Source organism: Chenopodium quinoa, unplaced genomic scaffold (assembly GCF_001683475.1).
Source record: "Chenopodium quinoa cultivar QQ74 unplaced genomic scaffold, ASM168347v1, whole genome shotgun sequence".
Classification (NCBI taxonomy): Eukaryota; Viridiplantae; Streptophyta; class Magnoliopsida; order Caryophyllales; family Amaranthaceae; genus Chenopodium; species Chenopodium quinoa.
Window position 1 is genome coordinate 4,307,692 of NW_018744469.1, and position 21,241 is coordinate 4,328,932.

Sequence of the window (21,241 nt, forward strand, 5' to 3'; positions counted from 1 at the left end):
ATAAACAATTTATAGCAATATAAACTTACTTAAAAATATATTTAAGCCTTTAAAACATGTTATAGTTTAGTTTAAAACATATGGTTATAATCCCAATTAATGGGTAATCAAAATATCGTAAATAAATCCGTCAAAATAAAAAATTAAAAAAAAATAAATTAAACATGTACTGTTTTGGGGTTTTCTAAGGTATCCTGCGGGAGAGTTACGATTCCGAGACTGAGCTGCTAATGCCTGTACCAGCAAGATCACGAAGACTCCGGTTGGTAGGAGCTCCGCCTCCGACGATCAAGTTAGTATACGTACAGGAGGTAAAAGTACGGAAATGGTAAAGTATTTCTCGCTGATTGGGAGAATTCCACAATAAATATTGCTCGGTAATTGTGTTTGTATTTATGAATACCCCATTAATGAGGTTTGTCCCACTATTTATAGTGGGACAGACAAGTCCCCCATATAGGGTTCCAAGGACACATGTCAACAGGGGATTGGAGCCCTGTTGACTAATGGCAATACGCCACGTGTCACCAGCCCATTGGGCCACATGTCTAGGGTATCTTTACCCTAAACATTTGCCCCTCACAGGTGCTGACGTGGCTGTGCCACGTGGCACCTGTGAAGATCTCTCTCTCTCCCTTTTATTTTTTTTTATTTTTTTATTAATCTCTTGGACTCTGGCTGCTTGGGTGAAAAGGCGGGAGAAGCAGAAGGTGAAGAGTCGGGACTGATTAGGGGATTTTTATCCACCAATCACCGTTTGACAAGTGGACCAACCAGGTTCCGCCACGTGTCCTTCACGTAGGCCAATAGGAGCCTGCCACGTGTCAATCACAGATACGTCCTCTACGGACCAATTGAGACACGCCACGTGTCCACCCATGCCAAATGGGAAAACCGGCCAACAAGGCCCAATCCTGTTTAGAGGCCCGGTCAGCCCTAGGTTTACCCTAAACCTAGAGAGTGGCACGCTTCTCAAGACTATAAATACTTAATTACTCCTCATTAAAGGGGATCAAGAAATTAATCTCACCTGAAGAACGGAACAGAACAGAAACGTTACGGAAGACACTAATAACCGGCTAATCTCGCTAACAAAGCAGATTACCAACATTAAACACTCTCACCTAGAGAGATCTTATTACTTTAATTTCCGTATTAATTACTCCTTAATCAGGTAATAACTTGACCGTTGGAGGCGGAGCTCTCAGGAGTCTCCGTTATTTTGCAGGTACAGGCGTCCGGTTCCAGTCTCGGAATTGTAACTCTCCCGCAGGACATCAGAAAACCCCGAAACATTTGGCGCCGTCTGTGGGGAGAGTACTTCAGAGATGGCATCCAAGTCTGTACCGACTCCTGAAGAGAGGCGTCCCCTAAACGACCCTCAAGTTCAGTCGGACCATGACACCGAAAGTGAATTTGAAGTTGAAACTCATACAGCTCCAGACGGGACCCTAAGGGCCCGACGTACCCGTCATACCGAAAGGAGGGAACGGGAGCATCTTCAAACAGGAAGCGAGCCAGCAGGCGCACCGCCTGCTCGGCAACAGCCGACTGATGGGTCTGCTCCCATCACAAGGAACGAACTCATGACCTTCATGAGGGACTTCAAGGGAGAGATTCAAGAGTTGATCAACAAGAAGCCGCCTGCTTCAGTCAAGGAGCAGTCGGCCAAGAAACCTTCCACTTCACTGAAGAGGAAGCCAGTTCAAGGGCGAGAGGCGACTCCTCATCCTAAATCTAGGAAGCGAGAGCCACCTGCCCTTGATTTCACAAAATTCCGTTATCCTACAGGAAATAGGAAACCGGTTCGTCATATTCAGGCGGACGGGTCAAAGCAAACGTTCACAGATGCTCGGCTACTGCTAGAGCAGAAGAAGAGTGACCGATTGTCAGAGTCGGCTTCTACTTCAAATTTTCAAGACAGTTTGCGAAATGCCTCGATGAGGCATACTCAGTCGTACCATGAGAGTCAGTCAGGCGGCACCTCCCGTCAGTCCGGCTTTCATAGTGCCCAGGCGGTACCAAACTTACCATTTGTGCCGCAACAACAGTATTTTATGCAGCCACCTCCATTTGGTGGACCTGCAGCAAAAAACGTCCAACCTATGGACTGGCAGCTACGGTTGCTTAGACTTGGTGAACAGCCGTCGGCCTTCTCCAAGGAAATTACTGACGCCGCTCAGCCGGCCAAAGTAAAAAATTTACTAGTAGGCGCCTATGACGGCACTACTAACCCAGAAGACCATCTGATGGCATTCACCAACCTGATGTACCTTCAAGGGTTGGATGATCCCACTTGGTGCAAGTGTTTCCCAGCGACTCTCAAGGGAATCGCACAGCAATGGTTCGGCAACCTGCCGACTGGTTGTGTAAACAGCTTCAGGACGCTTGCTTACTTGTTTGCCTCCAACTTCGCCATGAACATCCCTGCGAAGAAAACGACCCTTGATTTGGGAACGATTCAGCAGGGCGAGAAGGAGGGGCTTCGTTCTTACATCAGGCGGTTCAACCTGATGAGAATACAGATTCAAGGGTTACCGGATGAGGTAGCTTATACCGACTTTTTTAGAGGTCTCAAAGACGGGTCTACCTTCAAATTTGATTTGGTTCGAAAAAGGGTGGCGACTCTTCAAGAGGCCTTGATTGAAGCAGAAGCCTATATACAGGCGACTGATCTGTGTACGATAAAACAGTCGGACGGGAAAAGGTTCGACAAAAGAGAAGGACGACAGAAACAGTCGTCAAACAAAGATGAGAAAAGAAAAGAGGTCTGGGCGGCTGATTCCTCTAAACAGCCGGCCCAGAAAAAGAAAAAAGAATTCAAACCATACTCCCCAAAGTATGTGTTTAACAAGGATAACCAGTTTATCCTAAAAGAAATAAAGGGACGGATCTCAATTGAGAAGCCGGTCCCCATGAAGGGTTCTGCAAACAACCGGAACCAAGATAAAATCTGTGCTTATCATGATGACGTTGGTCATCACACCAATGACTGCATCAGTCTCATGCGGTACCTAGACCGCCTGGCTGAGCAAGGTGATCTTGACACTTATGTCAAGAAATCTACGGGGAACACTTCCTCAAAAAAGCTGTCGGCCAAAAAGAATCAACAGGCCGACAGCTCCGATACAGATGATGCAGTCGTCTACACCATTGCAGGCGGCTTCTCAGGAGGCGGCCCCACTATTAGGGGCAACAAAGATAATATAAGGCGGTTAGATGTAAATTCCGTTAACCAAGAACGGCCGTCCAAATATACATTTCCTGAGATTGTCATCACTGAAGAGGATCTAGGAGGGGTAAGGGGGCCGCATGACGACCCTCTCGTTATTGAATGTAAAGTGGCCAACCAGAGAGTTGGCCGAATCCTCATAGATACCGGGAGCTCCTCAGATCTCATCAGCAGCAAATGTCTGTCGAAACTGAAATATCAGACTGACTACATACATCCGGCCTCCCACCCTTTAGTAGGGTTTGGAGGAGGAGTCGTCCACCCACTGGGACGAGTAGATTTACCCATTCGCCTGGGCGAAAAAGGGGAAGGACGACACATGGTAGTCCGGTTCCTAGTAGTAGAGGAACTCTCGACCTACAACATGATTCTGGGTCGACCAACCCTGAATAATTCCAAGGCTGTTATAATCCCGTCTCTTATGTTGCTCAAGTTTGAGAGGGATAATGGAACAGTCGGCTCCCTAAGGGGAGATCAGAGGATGGCCCGAGAGTGCTATCTCTCGGATGTCAAGCCCACTGTTATGGCCACTGGGTCAAGTGGTGAAAAAACAGACCTTGACAATGTCAAGGAGAGTGCGCCTGTTCAAGAAGCAGGCGCCAAAAAGAGAAAGGCGTCCCAGACAGAGTCCGCAAGAAAAGCAAGAAAATAGCAATCATTGGCAGAGGAGCGGCCGGATGAGTTCCGCCCTCAGCCGGCTGGTGAGCATGCGGACCTGATCTTAGACGACTCACGTCCTGACCGAACAGTCAAAGTTGGGACGACTGCTCTGAGAAACCTTGGTGACGACTTTCACAACCTATTGAAAGAATACAAGGACATCTTTGCATTTGAAGTCCATGAAATGCCAGGCATTAGTCCTGATCTGGCGGTACATAAACTCGCTGTGGATCCGAAAAAGAAGCCGGTACGGCAAAAGAAGCGGAACCATGGCGAAGAAAGAAGTCAGGCGGCAGCCGCCGAAGTTAAAAAATTACTTGATGCAGGGTTCATTCGGCAATGTTACTTCCCAGACTGGGTTGCAAATGTGGTGCTTGTTAAAAAGCCGAATGGCACCTGGCGAATGTGTGTAGACTACACAGACTTAAACAAGGCGTGCCCCAAAGACAGTTACCCTCTGCCTAAAATTGATAACCTGGTCGACTCAACAGCCGGCCATGCCTTGATGAGTTTCATGGACGCCTATTCTGGTTTCCATCAAATTCCCTTATGGAAGAAAGATCAGGAGAAGACGGCCTTCGTCACTGATCAGGGGTTATACTGTTACACGGTCATGCCGTTTGGTCTTAAGAATGCCCCGGCTACCTTCCAACGAATGATAAACACTGTGTACTTTGATCAGATTGGGAGAAACGTCGAGGCATATATTGATGATATGATTGTCAAGACTAAACTTTAGAAAGATCATCTGACGGACCTCCGAGAAACTTTCGCCACACTCAGGCGGCACCATGTCATGCTCAATCCCAAGAAATGTGTATTTGGAGTTGAGTCTGGGAAATTTCTCGGATTCCTTATCAATCAGAGAGGAATAGAAGCGAACCTTGAGAAGGTGCAGGCGGTCATTGACATGCAGTCGCCTCGTACCATCCGAGAGGTTCAGAAGTTAACAGGTTGTCTGGCGGCCTTGGGAAGATTTCTAAGCCGATCAGGCAACAAATGCCTATACTTTTTCCAGGCAATTAAGAAAAAGGCAAGGTTTGAATGGGGGCTGGATGCTGAGGCCGCCTTCTAGAAATTAAAAGTTCACTTGCATTCCTTGCCGAGGCTGGTCAGCCCTTTGCCCAAAGAGGATCTCTACATGTACCTGGCCGTCTCTGATCATGCGTTAAGCGCTGTTCTCCTTGCTAAAAGGGACGGCTGTCAGCTCCCGGTCTACTTTGTCAGTCACGTACTGAAAAATGCCGAGTTGAGGTATCCCCTAGTGGAGAAATTTGGTCTTGCACTCTTCATGGCTGTTAAAAAATTGAAGCCCTACTTTTTGGCACATACAGTCGTCGTGTATACAGACCAACCTATCAAGCGGCCGCTGACCATCATGGAGTCGTCAGGCCGAATGATCAAATGGGCCATAGAAATACAGAGCCTCGAAGTTACTTTCGAGCCTAGAAAAGCAGTGAAGGGGCAAGCCTTTGCTGACTTTATTGTAGAGATGACTCGTCCTCCTGACTCTCAAGTTCCAGACCAAGTATGGAAGGTATATGTGGACGGAAGCTCTACTTCAAATGGTTGTGGAGTAGGCGCCATATGTCAGTCGCCAGAGGGCGACAGGTTCGAGTATGCTCTACGCTTCAGTTTTCAGGCTTCAAACAATGAGGCAGAATATGAAGCTTTACTAGCCGGGATCCGCATGTCCAAGGCGGCAGGGGCAAGAAAAATAGACGCCTGTTCCGATTCACAATTGATAGTGAGTCAGTACAATGGCGAATACGAAGCAACCCATCCGGCCATGATCAAGTATTTACAGGCGGTCCGACAAGCCGTCGGCTCCCTTGAGGATTTCCATCTGATCCAAGTGCCGAGATCAGAAAACAACCAGGCGGATGCACTGTCAAAATTAGAATCATCCGCCTCCTCCGATACTCCTCGAACTGTTTTTTGGGAAGTAATGGAGAAGAGAAGCATCGAGGAAGACCCTATTGGAATCCTAGACAGAAGCTCAACCTGGATGGATTCAATAAGGGCATATCTGACAAACGGTACACTGCCGGATGATCCTCAACAGGCGGCAGCACTGAAAAAACGAGCCACTTGTTTTGAAATGATTAAGGGAGAACTTCACAAAAGGGGGTACCTTCAACCTTTCTTAAAGTGTGTTACTCCAGAAAAGGGACGAGAGATACTAGATGATCTTCACTCTGGTTACTGTGCTTCTCATATAGGTGGTAGGATGCTTGCTCAAAGGGCAAGGCGGCAGGGCTACTTTTGGCCTACTTTGGAAGCAGATGCAATGGAGATGGTGAAAAAAAGTGACAAGTGCCAAAGGTTTGGCAAACTAATTCACCGTCCGGCTACTGACCTCACTACCATTCACAGCCCACTACCGTTTGCTAAGTGGGGCATGGATATTTTGGGTCCATATACGCCTGCTACAGGCGGCAGAAGGTACATACTTGTTGCCGTTGACTACTTCACTAAATGGGTAGAGGCGGAGGCGGTAAAGGGAATCAAGACGAAGGATGTAATTTCATTCATTTGGAAAAATGTCATCACTCGGTTCGGGGTTCCCATGTCTATGGTTTTTGATAATGGTCCCCAATTTGAGACGCCTGTTCTCAAAAGCTGGTTGGGTGACCAAGGAATTGCACACTACTTTGCATCTGTCGGCCGTCCACAAGCAAACGGCCAGGTAGAAGCCTTTAATAAAATCATCTCAGACGGTCTCAAGAAAAAGATTGAACGAGCAGGCGGCCTATGGGCGGATGAACTACCACATGTTCTCTGGGCCATTAGGACGACTGAAAAAGGGGCGACTGGAGAAACTCCATTCCTCCTAACTTATGGTGCGGAAGCTGTTCTTCCAATAGAACACTACGAGCCGACTCTTCGAGTAATGCTATATGACGAAGAGGCAAACTGGGAAGCCATGCGCCTAGCATTAGACTCACTTCCTGAAAAGAGGGGCAATGCTGTCTTGCGCCATGAGATCTATCGCCTGAGAATGACTAGATCATACAACAAAAAAGTACACAGGCGTCCACTCAAAGTAGGGGACTTTGTACTTAGAAAAATGGAAGCAGTTGGTAGGGCTAATGAGTCTGGCAAACTAACTCCCAACTGGGAAGGACCCTACCGAATCTATGAGGAAGTCAGGGACGGTACCTACCGTCTGGAAACACCAGACGGACAACCGTTGCCTCGAACTTGGAATGTAGATAATCTTAAAAAATATTTCTTCTGAATGATGTAAAGTAAAGAGCTACTTAATAAAGTTTGCACTTACTATTCAATTTTGTATTACGAGGGGCATGCCGTCTGTACCTTTACAGTCGGCTACTCTCCATTGAGTTTTTCACTCTATCTTCAGAGGGGCATGCCGTCTGTACCTTTACAGTCGGCTATTCTCCATTGAGTATTTTACTCACAATACTTAGCTAAAAAGATTAGGGCCTGGCCGACCCTGTGCCTAACAGGCGGCTACCCTTCTTTTACTTAGCACCTACGTTCACCAAGAACTTACCAAGGCCACCGGCCGAATGATCAGACCAGGCGCCAAGCCAACTGATCAAATCTACAAAACTAATACGACCTGTCCCAACATCATAGCAGGCGTCCGACGGCATCCCTCCAGATGAAATTCGTCGCAGAGAGCAGCTCCCTTTTGGGTGGAACATTGTTCTATAAACTAATTACACGGCACCTATACGACTGTCCCCAAGGGCAACCACGTAGCCGTTTTTGAGACAAGGATAACTCTATCACTAACCAAACCAGTGGTAGCAGTTGACATCTGAGTCAGATGACCGCCTGTATTACTTGGGATAAATGCAGGGGGTACCTATTGAGTTAATAGCCAACATTGGCGAATCAAGGGGTCTAGCCGGCCTACGCCGCCTGGTACCTCTACTTCTCAAACAAAAGTGACGGCGACTGAGTAACTCCAACGTTAACTCATAGTCACTCCCTCAAATTTGGTATGGAACCTAAAAGGTTTGAGTCGTCCGCCTGTTTTTAACAAACAGGGGCACTCAAACCCCTATTCCTACTAGGTAACCACTCGGGTTAATAGCCAACAAACATTGGCGAATCAAGGGGATCAGCCGGCCTCCGCCGCCTGGTACCTCTACTACTCAATCTAGAGTGTGACGAAGACTAAGTAACTCCTATGTTAACTTAATAGTCACTCAAACTTAGTATGTAGCCTAAAAGGTATGAGTCGTCCGCCTGTTTTTAACAAACAGGGGCTCTCAACCACTACTCTTGCTAGGTTAACAAATTATGAGTTAAAAGCCAACAACATTGGCAATATAGGGAAACAACCGGTACCCGCCGCTTGTTATCTCTACCACTCAATTCCTTGGCGACTGGTAATATTCTATTTACTTGGTCAGACCACTTTCCTACTTGGTTAAAATTACAAAAAGACAGGCACGCCTGCCTAAAAAGGATCCAGACAAAATAGTTCGAATACCGATTGAATAAATGGCCGACTGATCGTCTATCCTGGAAACAGACAACCAGTCGTCCATGGGCATAGGCGGCGTACTAACTATCCGTACCTGTCTGCAACGTTCGGCCATGTACAACAGTCGGTCTAGTAAACAATGGGATATTAGATATGGAATACTTGGACAAATTTGAAGCAAAACAAAAATTCATTAAAAATAAGCCGGTCATTAAAGACCAGCAAAATATTCAAAGCCCCGGCCCCCTGGCCGGGTAAATACAAAGCAAACGGCACGCAGGCCGTGGAAAAAATACATTAAGCTTAAGAAGGGGGCAGTTCAGTATTAGCAGCTGCCGCCTGGTCAGCACTCTTCTTGCTGGACTCGGCTTCAGCTGCATCCTCTTTTGATGCCTTACCCCCAAGTGGCACAAGCGTCACAACCGGCTCTTCCTCCTCCTCCAACGCATCTCCCAACGCCTCTTCTTCAGCAGCCGCCAGGATCTCTTGATTATATGTTTCCGAACACTGGCGGTACGTTCTTTCCCAAGAGGCAAAGTCGGCATTGGGGAACAGGCGGCCCCAGGTCATGCGCTGGATTTGAGCGGAGTCTTCCATCATCTCCCGGACGAGCTCTTTCTTCTCTTGCTCGGCCTTTTCTGAGAGCTCTTGGGTAAGACTCTTCTCTTGGCTCACCAGGCGTTCTTTTACGTTGGCCAAGGATTTCTCCATGGCTTCGTAAGAGTACATTTTTTGGCGAAGAGGTTTCAGCTCGGCCTTAAGATTTGTGATGGTCGCCTCCAGCTCGTCATTCTTCTTCTGGGCCGCCTCTAACTGAGCCCGAACAGCGGCGGTAGCCTGCGCCTGATAATAAAGAATATCAATGGTCAGTACTTCATTTTGGGCAATTTGAAACATTGCCTTATCACAGTTAGAGGCGGCCATAGCTTTTGCAGCCTTTACCTCTTTGTTTTTCCGATCACGTGGCTTGCGAAGGCTGTTAACTCGGAGCAGGGCCTAAGTATAAAAAAAAAAACAGGCGTCAGTTTCCAAACAAAAAAGATAACAGGCGTCCTGGAATTCAAATACTCAAAAAAGTATACCTCAGCAAGGACCCCTGCAATCTCATCAAGGTCAAGGGTGCCGGCACCCCTGACCGCCTCCCTTTCAGATGGAGGAACTACTTTGATCATTGACTTGGCTACCTCTACCAAGTCAAGCCCCTGAGGGCCGGCTGCATCAAGCGTAAAAAAAGCAAGTTAGACCTAGTCAAGAAGGAAGCAAGTGTAAAAGTTTTTACAAGTAATTGTCCATACTTCTAGGCGGCCCCGCCGGGGTTTTAGAAGAAGTGGCCGGCTGCTTCTCAGCCGCCACTGTTTTCCTGGAAGACCCAGGAGAGCTTGCAACAGTCGTCCTCCGGGCCTTGGGGTCCGGCTGTTGCGAGGAAGAAGCTCTTGGAGTGCCCGACTGAAAAAAAAAAAAATAAAAAAAAATAAAGAGTTAGTATATGCATAAGACAACTCCTAAAAGAGGAAGAGTTTCTAAGCCTACCAAGGGTGCCCCCTTGTTGGGGGAGTCGGTACAAGACTGTTGCATGAGAGAGGCCCGCAACATGGCCGCCGCAGTCTTGGATGCTGTTATTTTACTCATGGCGTCAGCTGCAAAAAAAAATAAACAGCAAAGTTAGTAAAGATCCCAAGTAAACAAGGCGTGAAAAAACAGAGTATTTGTCAGGCCGGCTACCTCTAGAGCACCGACTGCTGAGGCCACAGGCGGCCAAAAGTACTCGTCATAGAGCCACTTGAAGCTCGGGACGCAGTTTAGGGGTACTTGCTCTCGTACCGCTGAAGTAGAGTTCACCCTAGTCTCTACTTTGAAGAGTCCTTTGTCTAGGATCTCTTTTTTAGCCTTTGGGGGAACAGGTGGCATGCTGCGGCCACCTGCGAGAAGAGGCGGATCCCTATTCCACTTGTTAAAGCGTTGGTTCAGCTCCGTGTCTGAACCCTCGATGATAAGGAAGGTGTTCCGCCAATCCTTCCATTTGTTCGCCTTACCTCTCGTCATGAGGTAACCCCTATGGCTTGTTAATTGATACCAGCCGGTACCTCCCGACTTAGGGGTCCGGCTGAGATAGTTCATGTGGGCGAAAGCCTCAAAGCTTGGCTCCACCCCGTACATTTCGCACCCGGCCACATAGCCGAGTACGTTTACCCAAGAGTTGGGGGCTAACTGCCATAACCCCAAATCATACCCATCTAAAATCCGCTGAACAGCCGGATGTAATGGGAAGCGCAGTCCAGCTTTGATGGCCGCCACATAGCAGCCAAAGCAGCCGTCATCATAGCTGGTACCAGCCGGCCAGACGACAGTGTCTTCTGGATCCGGCACGAACAATAAAAATTCCGGGCCCATTCTGTGGTTAGCTATAAAGCTCTCCACTTTGTCTTGCATGGCTGCGATCCGGCCCCGGGGTACTGTGCAGTAGTAGGGGGTGTTTTCCTCTCTGTAAGAGGCGGACGGCTCCGCCCAATTGTCCCCCTTCTCAACTGCATGAGAAAGCCTCGCCTCTTGTAGGCGGCTGTTTCTTTCTTCTGAGCCTGGAGAAGCGTGGCCAGAAGAGCTGGACTCGGACTTGTCCTCTGACGAGTCCGAAGAGGACGACTCCTCCCCTCTCCCAGAGGGGCCCGCCTCCTCTCCCTTAGAAGAAGAAGGAGGAAAATTAGACATATCAACGGTGAAATAGGAAGGGACCACCTTGACCCCTCCCTCAGAACTGTCGGCTTGGCAGCCGCCTCGTTTCACTTCTACATCTGGCGCCTGGTCAGATGTTTCACTAATGAGCACCCTTTGGGAGGAGCCGTCCGAGTTTGAGATCATAACAGTCTTTTTTGTTCTGGCCATCATGTTCTGCATAGACACAGATACAGTCGGACTTTGTATAAAGGGCAAAGATGGGTCCAGAAAAGGGCAGGCGGCACTCCTAGTCCTAGATTCAGCCGTCCCCGGTGACCGGCTGATTACTAACTTAGGTCGTGTCGTGTGCTTCCGTGGTGCCATTTCAAAAAATAAAAAGAAAATTAAGAGTAAGAGAACTGAGTTACCTGAACGAGTGACGGTTGATGAAGTTCTGGAAATCCGGTGCAGTCGGCTTGTCAGAACAGGCGGTAGGCAGAAAAGGTCCGAAATGTCAGAGCAAGTTCAGGGGTCCGAATGTTCTCGCAAAGTTCTCAAATGTGAAAATGACCGAAGTCAGCACTTCCTTATATAGGCAAAGTGAGAAGGCGAAGGGTCGCTTCCAAATTCAAAATTTGGGCGGGAAAATCTCTCGGCCATTTGCAAGGTGACACCTTTAGCAGGCCGTCGCCTGTCACCGTGCGACACCTGTCACAGGCGACACGTGACCAGTCACGTGCCACCTGTGAGGGGCAAATGATTAGGGGATTTTTATCCACCAATCACCGTTTGACAAGTGGACCAACCAGGTTCCGCCACGTGTCCTTCACGTAGGCCAATAGGAGCCTGCCACGTGTCAATCACAGATACGTCCTCTACGGACCAATTGAGACACGCCACGTGTCCACCCATGCCAAATGGGAAAACCGGCCAACAAGGCCCAATCCTGTTTAGAGGCCCGGTCAGCCCTAGGTTTACCCTAAACCTAGAGAGTGGCACGCTTCTCAAGACTATAAATACTTAATTACTCCTCATTAAAGGGGATCAAGAAATTAATCTCACCTGAAGAACGGAACAGAACAGAAACGTTACGGAAGACACTAATAACCGGCTAATCTCGCTAACAAAGCAGATTACCAACATTAAACACTCTCACCTAGAGAGATCTTATTACTTTAATTTCCGTATTAATTACTCCTTAATCAGGTACTAACTTGACCGTTGGAGGCGGAGCTCTCAGGAGTCTCCGTTATTTTGCAGGTACAGGCGTCCGGTTCCAGTCTCGGAATTGTAACTCTCCCGCAGGACATCAGAAAACCCCGAAACAGGGACTCTTCGCCTTGTGAAGAGGGGCCTATAAATAGCCAAGTCCCCTCCCCAAGCCCTCATTTACAAACTTGGAGAATTATCTGATTTTCAAGAGCAGCCGGTGTTGAGAGCATTTCTTAGATAGTTTCCGCGTGAGCATTCGGTTTATAACCGTCTGAGGGGTTTGATAGCAAGCTGAATTTGCATCTGCACTTCAAACAACACAACCGGCTCAAGAGACGCCTGTGTCTTCGCAAGCAAACCCAAGAAATTCCCAGTGACCAAGCGGTTTTCTCCCTCTTTCTTTTAGGTACCGCCTCTATTCTTTCAAGCTCTTCCATGTATTTACGCTTGAGTCTTTTGTTTGTTTTCTCATTTATTTGTCCCGTAGTTAGATGGACCCTTTATACCCCTATCCGGAACGTAATAATGAGACTAGCCGGTCCGTTAGTACGGCTGAGTCTAGGACTAGAAATACCGCCTATAGACTCTGGGATTTGCCTTGATTATCTCCCAATCCGACCGTCTCCGTGTCTATGCAGGACACAATGGCCAGAACCAAGAAGACGGTTGTGGATCCCAATTACAGAGGCGGGGACTCTGACGAGTTACCGCTTGATGAGAGGGCCCCATCTGAGGCGGCCATGGGATCTCCCGGAGGTACCCCTAGTACGCCTAGTGATGGCATTCTAGGCTCTGATCAGGGAGGCGGTGAGGAAGCCGCCTCTGTTTCTGATGCGGGGGAGCGAAAAAACTCATCCCAGGAGGCCTCCTCCTCTGCTTCCGGCTCTGCACTCGGACCTGTGGAGAGCAGCACTAGCTATCTAACACCATTCGTCGATAGTTAGGAGGATGAGAGACCCTCCTGGAAAACAAAGGGTGATCCTTTGATGATCACTGTCTCTGCCAAAGATAGGGCCATTATGCGGAATAACTTGGCAGATGTCGTCCTGAAACGGCCCCTTGGGACTAGATATAAACTGGCGGTCCCGCCTGAGAAGGGGACAATTGCCTTGGAGGAAGACCAGCGCAATGCAGACGGCTGGTTTGGCTGCTACGAGGCGGCATTCTTGGCGGGGCTCCGCTTCCCTCTTCATGACACAATAAAGGCCATACTCAGGGGGTATGGCCTGGGCATTTGGAAACTCACCCCCAACTCTTGGGTGAATATTCTTGGATACATTGCTGCCTGTGAAATGCAGGATCTGAACCCCGGCTGGGAGGCTTTTGCCCATATGCACTACTTGAGTAGGAGCCCAGGCGGCTAGAGAGCCTGGTATACCCTGACCACTTACCCCCAGTACCTCATGACACTCGACAAACCGTCTAAGTGGTCGGACTGGAAAAACCGTATCTACCTGGTCAAGGCTCCTACCAACAAGGAAAATAGAGAGTTCCAGACATACAACCGAAAACCTGAACTTTTGGGGCAGAAATGCCGGATGCCCCCAGTGCCGGAGGAGGATATAGAAGCAAAATACTAGACTCCGGCTTTTTTGAGCTCGTCCCTTCCACCCTCTCAACCGGAGAGATAATAAGGGTGCCTAGAAACTGGGTGCCCAAACATGAGTTTCTAAGGAACGAAGCTTTTTTTTCCGCCTGTGGACTTAGTAGCATGTTCGAAAAACGTAGGTTAAGAGCCTCAGCCGGCTAACTTACGCCGGCTGATAATTTTCCTTTGATTACTATGCCTCTCTGTCATTGTCCTGACCTTGATAGAACGTATTTGATTTGTGTTTTGCAGTGGAAGCAAAGGACATGTTGCCAACAGAAAAAACGCTTGCCAGGTGGGCTTCAGACATCCGTAAGGAGAATCTGGAGAAAAAGCTTGCTGCCCAGGCAACTAAGAAGGTTAGACCGTCTGACTTATCTTTGATTTATTTTCTTTACTTCCGTTTTTTGCTTGTTTTTCCGTCTGACCGTTTGTTACTTCGTTTTAGGATGGGAGCAAAGCTCCCCGCTCCCTACAGAAGCAGATTCGGCCGAGGCCGACTGTAGTAGAGCCTGCATCTAAGGTGCAGAAAACCACATCCGCCGTCTGGCCCTCTACCGGCGGTATATTAATAAAGACCCCAGGCGGGTTTACTGCTGAAGCTATGGCCTCAAAAGAGGTCACACCAATGAGGACCTCAACCGGTCCATCTACTGACGGAGGCCAGAGAGGTCTCCAACAACATGGTACAAATCCTTTCAACCTCGCGCTGCTTGACCTGCCCATGCGGGTTAAGTCTTATTCTCAGTCTCAGCCAGGAGATTCTCCAATCAGCCGACAATCCATAAGCGGAGCATATGCAGCTTTCTCACCGTCTGTTTCTGGTGCGGATAATTCCCCCCGCTGGCCGGATGCAGCTCAGTATGCCCGAGCCATGCTGAAAGCCGTCCCCCGGGATGAGAAGGAGGTGATCCCTGGGATCAACACCTTCAATGTCGATCGTGTAATGGTCGAGCTAGCTGATGTAAGTTTGAAGTACCCACCCGGCATTTTATTTGATGTATGCACATCCGGTTTTCCTACTGACACCGGTTGTGTTGTTGCAAGCACTGCTACGCGTGGAAGGGCTCAAAAAGGCCTACATACGCAAACAGGAAGAGGTAAGGAGAGCCAAACAGTCTGCGGATGACGCACATAATGTTGCTGAATATTCAATGATTGTGCATGACTTAGAAACTAAATCTATAATCATGCGACAGGCGGACCAGGTCAAGACCCTCCAAAAGGCCCTTAATGAGTCCAAGGTCTAATTGGACAATTTTCAGGTGGCGCTGGACAATGCCGAGAAGGAGCTCAAAGATCATGAGGAGCCCCTCAAACGGTTGGATCAGGCGGAGAAGGCTAGCGTCCGCCTGCAAAAAGAGAATGACCGCCTGATAAAAGAGGCGACTACTGCAAAGGACAACTTCAAGGCCACCCTTGAAGCAGAATAGAGCCGACTCATTGAGGAGAATGAGCAAGACTGCGAGAACAGGATGAAGAGGGCGTTCTCCATTATCCATCCGGGTATAGACTATAACGTCTGGGAGCTTGCTTACAAATATGCAGATCTTGCCATTCTGGCTGAGGAGGAGGGTCAGCCGGGGCCTAAACCCTATGATAAGTGGGTCGAGGCGGAATTCAAAAGGATGGAGGAGGAGGCGGCTATTGACGAGGAGGCTACTCAAGATGAAGTTGCTCCTGACTCCGTCCCCACCGTTGACCCACCACACCCGGAAGGGACTCAGGCTCCGAATGTCCGATTGACCGTGCAGATAGAGTAGCAACGACCTCCCGGCCTGCGCGCCGTGCATTATCTTGTAATCGCGCCGGATGAGTCGGCTTATTCTGCCATTGTATTTTATTTTGAATATTAATATATATATATATTTTCTCACCGGCTATGCCGGTTTTGTTGAATGATTTCTCCTTATTTGCACTTCTTTAAATTTTGCTCTATGACAAGTTTCTTTCAAATTTCTTCAAGTACTATTGTCGTGTGATCCTGAGACGGGGGTGGGGTTAGGAATATTGCCCCGGATAGGTGACTGGTAGAGCTGCACTCAGCCAGGTGGCTATCCGTATGCCCCCGGTCAGAGACCGTTAATATTTAAACACGTACAGCCCCGGTTAAAGCACGGTTTTTAAGTACCGTTTATATTTTGTTTTGCTTGGTTGCCGGCTGCGTTTTTTCATTAGGAGCCCAAAGCTTAGGGCCTTGCTAACATTGATGGCGAACCGTGTGTAGTGCTTTTGTGTAAAATTTGGTTTGTATAAGCATATTTATCCTGCGCCTACCTCTTCAGAAGGGGCAGGCGGCGGTCTAGATGTACTGGGAGTACCGATTGCCTTTTTTGGGGCTAGCTTCTTTTGGTACTGCTTTTCAAGGAATAAACCGGCTGTACTTTTGGGAGTGCTAGTCAGCTATCCTTTTATGCAATGGATCATTCAGGCGGAAATAACTGACTTAATTTCCATTTATTATATCCGCCTGAGTTATGATCACTAGAACAATTTACCATCCGGAAGGGAGATGTTTTATTCAGTGAATTCACCCGTATGGGCATCACTGGATGTTTTATTTTTATTTTTTTATTTATTTAATTTTTTTTAAATGATAAATGTGCTGCTTGTGTGATGCACAAGACATGGCGCATGGAAATTAAATGATGAAAGCCGCTTGTGTTAGGCACAAGACATGGCGTAGGTATACAGAAATGTAATAAACCAAACTTTTCCTATTAATCATACGGTAGTTACAAAAGATTTACAATTCTCAGAAGTAGTACTTTTTAAAGTTGTCTACATTCCAAGTTCTAGGCAACCTCCTACCGTCTGGGCTTTCCAGGCGGTATGTGCCATCTCTAACCTCTTCAAAAATCCGGTAAGGGCCCTCCCAGTTTGGGGTTAGCTTGCCCTGCTCGTTTGCCCTACCGGTTGCCTCCATTTTGCGGAGTACAAAGTCCCCTACTTTCAAGGGCCGCTTGTGTACCCGTTTGTTGTAGGCCCTGGTCATTCTTAGGCGGTAAACCACATGTCGTAAGGCGGTGTTGCCCCTTCGCTCTGGAAGAGCATCCAAGGCAAGACGCATGGCCTCCCAATTGGTTTCCTCATCATACAGCATGATGCGGAGAGTTGGTTCATAGTGCTCGATAGGGAGAACAGCCTCAATGCCGTATGTCATTAGGAACGGGGTTTCACCGGTTGCCCCTTTCTCAGTTGTTCTGATAGCCCAAAGAACATGAGGCAACTCCTTTGCCCATAGACCACCAGCCCTTTCAACTATTTTCTTAATGCCTTATGAGATAATCTTATTGAAGGCCTCAACTTGTCCGTTTGCCTGGGGCCTGCCTACAGACGCAAAGCAATGGGAGATTCCCTGATCCCCCAACCAATCCTTGAGCACAGGCGTTTCAAATTGAGGACCATTGACGAAGACCATAGACATAGGGACCCCAAACCGGGTGATGATGTTTCTCCAAAATGAAGGAGATTACATCCTTGATTTTTATGCCTTTGACCGCCTCTGCTTCAACCCATTTGGTGAAGTAGTCTACGGCTACCAAGATGTAGCGTCGACCGCCTGATGCAGGCGTGTAAGGTCCCAAGATATCCATGCCCCATTTTGTCAACGGGACCGGACTGTGTATAGCTGTAAGGTCTGTTGCCAGACGATGTATCAACCGGCCAAACCGTTGGCACTTATCACACCTCTTCACCAGATCCATGGCATCTGCCTCAAGAGTGGGCCAAAAATATCCTTACCGCCTGACTTTTTTAGCCAGGGATCTGCCGCCTATATGTGAGGCACAAAAACCCGCGTGCAAATCTTCCAAGACTTCCTTTCCCCTTTCCGGGGTCACACACTTCAGGAACGACTGTAAGTACCCCTTCCGGAGGAGTTCTCCTTGGTGCATAACAAAGCTCAGAGATCGTTTCTTAAGCGCAGCTGCTTCTGAAGGGACATTCGGCAAAGAGCCGTTTGTCAGATAAGCCCGGATGGGGTCCATCCAGGTGGCGCTTCGGTCCAAAATTCCAATGGGATCATGCTCAATGCTTCTTTTTTCCAAGACTTCCCAATAGACTGTCCTCAACGCATCACACGAGGCGGATGACGCCAATTTGGAGAGCGCATCCGCCTGATTGTTTTCAGACCGTGGCACTTGACTCAAATGGAATTCTTCAAGTGACGCAACCTCTTCCCTGATCGCCTACAGATATTTGATCATAGCCGGATGGGTGGCTTCATAGTCATTGTGGTATTGGCTAACGAATAATTGAGAGTCTGAGTAGGCGTCAACTTTCGTTGCTCCAGTCGCCTTACACATACGTATGCCGGCTAGCAAGGCTTCATATTCTGCCTCGTTATTTGAGGCTTGGAACTTAAACCGTAGTGCATATTCAAACTTATCCCCTTCCGGAGAATGGCGAATAACGCCTGCACCACAGCCGTTCGCTGTAGAACTACCATCTACAAACAACTTCCAAACTTGATTAGGATTTTCCGGTTGCATCGGCCTAGTCATCTCAACAATGAAGTCAGCAAACGCCTGACTCTTCACTGCCCGCCTGGGTTCGAAAGTTATCTCCAGGCTTTGTATTTAAACAGCCCATTTGATCATTCTACCGGATGACTCTATTGGATTGGGCGCTTGAGTGGATGATTAGTGTATACAATTACCGGATGAGCCAGGAAGTAGGGCTCCAACCGCTTGACTGCTTTGTAGAGGTCCAACCCAAAATTTTCAATCATAGGGTACCAGAGCTCAGCATTTCTAAGGACAAGACTGATGAAATACATCGGGAGTTGATTGTCGTCTCTCTCAGCAAGGAGAACAGCACTAAGGGAGTGATCTGAGACGGCTAGGTACATATAGAGAACCTCTTGGGGCAGGGGGCTCACTAGCCTTGGTAAAGAATGTAGATGCTGCTTGAGCTTCTGAAGTGCCGCCTCAGCCTCTTCTCCCCATTCAAACCTTGACCTTTTCCTAATTGCTTGGAAGAAATAGAGGCATTTGTCGCCAGATCGGCTGAGGAACCTCCCCAAAGCCGCCAGGCAACCAGTGAGTTTTTTGGACTTCTCTTACAGTGCGGGGTGACTGCACGTCAATTACCGTTTGTACCTTTTCCGGATTAGCCTCAATCCCCCTTTGGTCAATCAAAAATACGAGAAACTTCCCAAACTCAACACCAAAGACACACTTCTTTGGGTTGAGCATGACCTTGTGCCACCTGAGTGTGGTGAACGTTTCTCGAAGGTCAGCTAGGTGATCCGTCTGTAGCTTGGATTTGACTATCATGTCAACAATATACGCCTCTACATTCCTACCTATCTGATGGCGGAAAACTGTGTTTATCATTCGCTGAAATGTAGCAGGTGCATTCTTCAACCCAAACAGCATCACTCTGTAACAGAATAACCCCTGATCAGTGACGAATGCCGTCTTTTCTTGATCTTTTTTCCAGAGGGGTATCTGATGGAAGCCTGAGTAGGCGTCCATGAAGCTCATCAGAGCATGACCGGCTGTAGAGTCGACCAGGCTGTGGATCTGTGGGAGCAGGTAACTGTCCTTTGGACATGCTCTGTTCAGATCTGTGTAGTCTACACACATCCGCCAGGTACCATTCGGCTTTTTAACCAGGACAACGTTTGCTACCCAATCCGGGTAGTAGCATTGCCGGATGAACCCAACATCTAACAGCTTCTTGACCTCGGCGGCTGCCGCCTGAGATCTCTCCTCACTATGATTTCACTTTTTCTGCCTAACCGACTTCTTTTTTAGATCCACGGCGAGTTTGTGGACAACTAGATACGGGTTTACGCCTGGCATCTCTTCCACTTCAAAGGCAAAAATGTCTTTGAATTCCTTCAGCAGTTGGAGCAAGTCTGCCCCCAACACTTTAAAAGCAACCGTCCCAACCTTGACGGTTCTGTCGGGTCGGCTGTCGTCCAGGACGACATCAACGCTCTCACCGGCCGGTTGGGGTCGAAAGTCATCCGACCTTTCTCCGGCAAGTGATTGCTATTGTTTTTCTTTTTTGACGGGTGCCAGCTGGTCTGCCTTTCTTTTCTTACCGGCTGCCCTTGGAGCTGGGACAGCGAGATCACAGTTATCAACATCTATGGGCTCGCCATGGCCGGCTGTACCCATAGTTGGTTTGACGTCAGAAAGGTAGCACTCCATAGTCGTCTTCTGGTCCCCGTTTAGGGAACCGACTGTACCATCATCCTTTTCAAATTTGACCAGCATGAGAGATGGGATGATCACAGCCTTGGATTCGTTGAGGGTCGGTCGCCCAAATATCATGTTGTAGGCAATCAGCTCTTCCATAACCAAGAATTTTACGACCATATGGCGTCCTTCCCCCTTTTCACCCAGCCAGATAGGAAGGTCAATGCTTCCCACCGGATGCACCACTCCTCCCTCGAAGCCAACTAAGGGGTGAGGCGCCTGATTCATACTGCTGGGCTTGTACTTAAGCTTTGTCAAGCACTGATAGTTGATTAGGTCAGACGAGCTCCCGGTATCTATTAAAATCCGGCCAACTTTCTGGTTGGCAACCTTGCATTCGATGACAATAGGGTCATCGTGGGGCCGTCTGACCTAACCCTGGTCCTTTTCAGAAATAAGGACATCAGGAAAGGTGTCTCTCGACGCCTGGCCCTCATCCACTGAGTTGACCAGCTTCGTGATGTTGTCTTTGGTACCCCGGATGGTTGGGCCTCCGCCGGCAAAACCGCCTGCTATAGTGAAGACTGTCTCTTCATCCGTTTCACAGTTACCAGGGCCGGGTTTTGCCGCCTGCCCCTTGTTTGTTTTGGGGTTGCCTTTGGGCTTTGGCAAGTAGGACTTTAGAGCTCCTTCGTCGGCTAGACGATCTAACAGCCACCTGAGGCTATAGCAGCCATTAGTGTCGTGGCCAACATCCTCATGGTATTGGCAGTACTTGCTCTTATCCCGGCTGCTGGCGGGACTTTTCATGGCGGCCGGTTTCTGGAGGGACAACCGGTCCTTGATCTCCATGAGAATGGAGCAGTCCTTTGTGAACTCGTACTTGGGGGCGTACGGTTCAGATTTTCTTCTTGCCTTCTGGGCCGGCTGACCAGACCGATCTGCCACCCAGATTCCTTTCCTCTTGTCTTCCTTTTTTGTCGGCTGCTGTGGCCAGTTATCTTTTCTGTCAGATTTTTTGAAATCTGACGGTTGCTTTACAACACAAAGCTCCGTCACTTGTATATAGGCTTCTGCTTCCATTAATGCCTCTTGGAGGGTGGCTACCCTTTTCCGGACGAGGTCGAACTTGAAGGTCGACCCATCCTTCAGACCCTTGAAGAAGTCTGTGTAAGCAACTTCGTCAGAAAGCCCTTGAATCTGAATTCTCATTAGATTGAACCGCCTGACGTAGGACCGAAGTCCTTCATTGTCACCCTGCTGTATTGCCCCAAGATCAA